Source organism: Nomascus leucogenys, chromosome 20 (assembly GCF_006542625.1).
Source record: "Nomascus leucogenys isolate Asia chromosome 20, Asia_NLE_v1, whole genome shotgun sequence".
Classification (NCBI taxonomy): domain Eukaryota; kingdom Metazoa; phylum Chordata; class Mammalia; order Primates; family Hylobatidae; genus Nomascus; species Nomascus leucogenys.
The window spans coordinates 52,283,544-52,288,371 of record NC_044400.1 but is presented as its reverse complement, the minus strand read 5'-3'; the positions used below and the strand labels follow the sequence as shown (position 1 = coordinate 52,288,371).

Below are 4,828 nucleotides of genomic sequence, written 5' to 3'. Positions count from 1 at the left end.
GAGAACATGTGGTGTTTGGTTTTCTGTCCTTGTGATAGTTTGCTTAGAATGATGGTTCCCATTTTCATCCATGTCCCTCCAAGGGACATTAACTGATCCTTTTTTATGGCTGCATAGTATTCCATGGTGTATATGTGCCACATTTTCTTAATCCAGTCTATCACTGATGGACATATGGATTGGTTCCAAGTCTTTGCTATTGTGAATAGTGCCACAATAAACATAGGTATGCATGTGTCTTTATAGTAGCATGATTTATAATCCTTTGGATATATACCCAGTAATGGGATCATTGGGTCAAATGGTATTTCTAGTTCTAGATCCTTGAGGAATTGCCACACTGTCTTCCACAATGGTTGAACTAATTTACACTCCCACCAACAGTGTAAAAACATGCCTTTTTCTCCACATCCTCTCCAGCATCTGTTGTTTCCTGACTTTTTAATGATCATCATTCTAACTGGAGAGAGATGGTATATCATTGTGGTTTTAATTTGCATTTCTCTAATGACCAGTGATGATGAGCATTTTTTCATATGTTTGTTGGCTGCATAAATGTCTTCTTTTGAGAAGTATCTGTTCATATCCTTTGCCCACTTTTCGATGGGGTTCTTTTTTTCTTATAAATTTGTTTAAGTTCTTTGTAGACTCGGGTTATTATCCCTTTATCAGATGGGTAGATTGCAAAGATTTTCTCCCATTCTGTAGGTTGCCTATTCACTCTGATGATAGTTTCTTTTGCTGTGCAGAAGCTCTTTAGTTTAATTAGATCCCATTTGTCAATTTTGGCTTTTGTTGCCATTTCTTTTGGTGATTTAGTCATGAAGTCTTTGCCCATACCTATGTCCTGAATGGTATTGCCTAGGTTTTCTTCTAGGGTTTTATGGTGTTAGGTCTTACATTTAAGTCTTAATCCATCTTGAGTTAATTTTTGTATACGATGTAAGGAAGGGATCCAGTTTCCACTTTCTACATATGGCTAGCAGTTTTCCCAGCACCATTTATTAAATAGGAAATCCTTTCCCCATTACTTGTTTTTGTCAGGTTTGTCAAAGATCAGATGGTTGTAGATGTGTGATGTTATTTCTGAGGCCTCTGTTCTGTTCCATTGGTCTATATATCTGTTTTGGTACCAGTACCATGCTGTTTTGGTCTTTAAAATTTTCTATTCTTAGAGGAAAAGAAGAACACTTAAGGCACAATAGAATCCCTGACTTTCTAGAACGATCGATTTTCTCCTTTCATTATACTTCTGATTTTCTTTACATGGTAGGATTTAGGAAATAAATAGCATAGCTGAGGGTGGTGGGTGAAGTGAAGGTATGGAAGACCCACGAAGGAACACCTGAAAAGGTGACCCTGTATCAATAACCCTTTACTCTGGTTTTTCCACTGAGCTAGTTTAAATAGGCTTATTTACAAGAGAATGCTAGATATATGGCAAAGCAAATGCAAATATTAATGCCTTTAAAATGCAAAGATGAGTTCATACACATACTTGTCTTAATTTTTTTTAAAGAACAGATTTCAAGAACAACTGTATTGCTGTTTCTCTTTACTCAATGATATTTAACTGGAATGCTAAGTAAGCATTAATATTAAACAAATAAGATTTTGTCATCTGGGCTTCCCCCAATACTGTTTCTTTTCCAGTAAAGGCAAAGCAGAACAGAACAATGCATGCGTGTGCACACACACACACACACAGAAGGTTTGTTAATAAAGACTAAAACTGTGTATTCAACAGAAAATGTTTTTGAAAATGAAACCCCAGAAGATTGTACATCCAATATCGACTTCTAGTCACATTGTAAAATGCATGTCACCCAGAAAACAAATAAAATATTACAATGTAAAGTTACTTTGTGTTTCGTAATATTTCTACATTTAAGGAAATCAGTAGCTACATTAAAAACCAAAGTGAATCATAAGTCTTCTAGTGGGAAGAAATAATCTATTTTTCTCTATTATTTTTCCTTCTGGTTTTAAAATTTATTTTTCATAATGATACATGCTGGTAACTTTGCAGATTCTTTTTCTTTCCTTGTTTGTTTTAATGTTGTCACTTGGTGCCTCCATCTGGTAATAATAATTATTGTGATATAATTAGCATTATAATGATGATGCTAATGACAATGACTATCCTTATAGCTAACTCTTATGGGGTATGTAATATGTGTGCTAGACAGTGTTCTGAAATTGTCACCTTTATTAACACCGTACTTTTCAGAGAATTCTATGAAGTTGGTACTGCTAAAGATGAGTAAATGGAGACACAAGTTAACTAACCTGTTTAAAGTCACACAGTAAAAACATGAAAAGGCTAAGATTCAAATCTGGGCTTCAGAGAGTGTGTTCTTGTTTACTACCCTATCCTGCCTCTTATAAGTAAGATTTCCTTGGCAAAAATTAATGATCACAATAATCAAATAAGAATAGACTTTGAAATCCATTAGTTTAGAAACAACTTGTATAATACAAATAAAAAGTCTAAAGTCAGTTTGACCTTACATTACATTCTAATTCCACTACATGGTCAATTTACTTAACCCCAAATCTGGAGCCTCGGTCAACTCATGTTATACAGGAATAATACAATAATCTCTATTTAGCAAGACTCTTGTGTATTATTGATAATGGATCTACTGTGCCTGTCAAAATTATATTACTGTTTTATTTTTCTATGTTTTTTCTGTATTTTCTAATAATTCTGAAATGACTACATGTTACTTACATTAAATTGATATAAATGTTATTAAACTGAACATAATATTTCATTTGCAGAATGAGCTAAAAAGTCTAGTTGCTATTTAAAATAAAAAATAAAGATTGTAGAGCTCTTCATTCTCTGAATTATTATATTATTAGCAGATTAATATTGATGACAAACCAAGGTCCCATATTATCACACACACAGAATTTTTTTAACTGGACATGCAAAGTATAAATTGGCTATACCTTGTCCTACCCCGCATAAATATATCCTCTACACCATCACTGCTTTCAAGACAGAAGAGTTAACTTTAATGTGAGCATTAGCCGGCTCATCTTTCAGGCTTTTTTTCAATCATTTATGATTATTTTATCTAGTTACTTTCTCATTTATTTCTCCAGTTATGCCAAAAACTATAACCTCCAGACATGTTCCACAAGTTTAACAGCAAATTAGGTTATTAATTAAAAACACTAATTCCAAATTGCCCAGCGAACAACATGCTACCAAATTATGCATTAGACATCAGAAATGCAAACAAAAAATTTGTATCATCCATTTTAAATTTTATATCCTTAGTAATGAGATAAGTTAAAATATTTTGGTATAAAAGTTATGTGAAGATGGTTGTTTTTAAGGTAATAAAAATTCCTTACATTACATGCATAACTATATGTAACTATATGTACACAATTATATGTGTATATATACACACACACACACACACACACATATATATATAGCTATGTGAACACAGGTGTATAATTTAAACATATTTAGTAAGGTTATACATAAAAATGTTTCCTATATGTTAATCCAAACATTAGCTAATGATGAGACATTTTATTTTATGGTTCCATGAATTCTTGACTCCATGATTTTCTAATATTTTATTTAGTGTAATCAGCTGAAATGCTTTGAGTTGTCAGCAATAGAAATCCCAAGCTCAAAGCCTATAATCTTAGAAAATTTTTAGAGACACATTTTTAAAGTCTGCGTTAAAGAGACATTCACAGTAGTAATTAGACATTTATTTAAATATGAAGGCCAGGCATGGTGACTCATGCCTGGAATTTGAGCACTTTGGGAGGCCAAGACAGGAGGATCCCTTGAGGCCAGGAGTATGAGACTTAGCCTGGGCAACATAGTAAGACCCTGTCTCTACAGACAAAACCAAAAGCCAAACAAACAAACAACAGCAACAACAAGAAAACCATTAGCTAAGCGTACCTAATCTGGAGGGTGAGATGGGAGGACCGCCACTTGAGCCCAGGAGTTCAAGGCTGCAATGAGCCAGGATTGCACCACTGTGCTACAGCCTGAGTGACAAAGTGAGACCCTGCCTTAAAAAAAAATAAATTAAATTAATATAAAGAAAATAAAATAATATGTTATAATTGTTGATAGATTTGTATGAGAACCAAAAACATAGAGTTTTTTGAACTGGTTTTATTCTACTTCAGCAAGTGTCTTTGTCTACACTTAAAATTCTGCAGCATATTTTAGTAACACACTATAGAAATGAGCCCTGAAAGTATAGTCTTAGCATACTTTAAAATACGTCTTTTACAGAGATCTGATTTTTTTCTTCAATGAACATTATACATTGTTTAATTTAAAAGATAATGGGAAGGCATTATTCTGTAAAAGACAAAATGAAGGGATTTTAATGCAAATGTCAAGTTGCCTGTGTCTAGGATATAAGGATCTTACAGCTTTAAATTTTATTTTCTTCTCACATATTCCTTAATTAAAGATAATGTTTAATCTGTTACCAAAGTCATATATGACTTTTTGAACAGTTCTATCAGTAGCACCTACAAGACATACTTAACATTAAATAGAATGACAAGATAATCAATTACAAGATCTTGGAAACAAACCAACACACAAACCCAGAAGTGATTTTACAAATACACCTGTAGCAAGCTGGACAAATGCCAGAGTTAAATAACAACAGAACAGTTAAGGAAATGCTTTGAATGGAGGTGGGTGAGCTTATCAGAAGGCACTTATATTTGCCCTTCTGTTTGGGAAAATTTTGTAACTGCCAGGTAATAAATTTTTCATCCATCTGAATTTTTTTTTCAGAAGGCATTAAAAAGCCAGATGTTT

The 4,828-nt window shown here is 33.1% G+C and overlaps 1 pseudogene; it reads right to left on the bottom strand.

Annotated features, from left to right (window-relative positions):
- Positions 1-4,169: 4,169 nt before the first annotated feature.
- On the bottom strand, positions 4,170-4,257 carry LOC115831979 (annotated as a pseudogene).
- Positions 4,258-4,828: the final 571 nt, after the last annotated feature.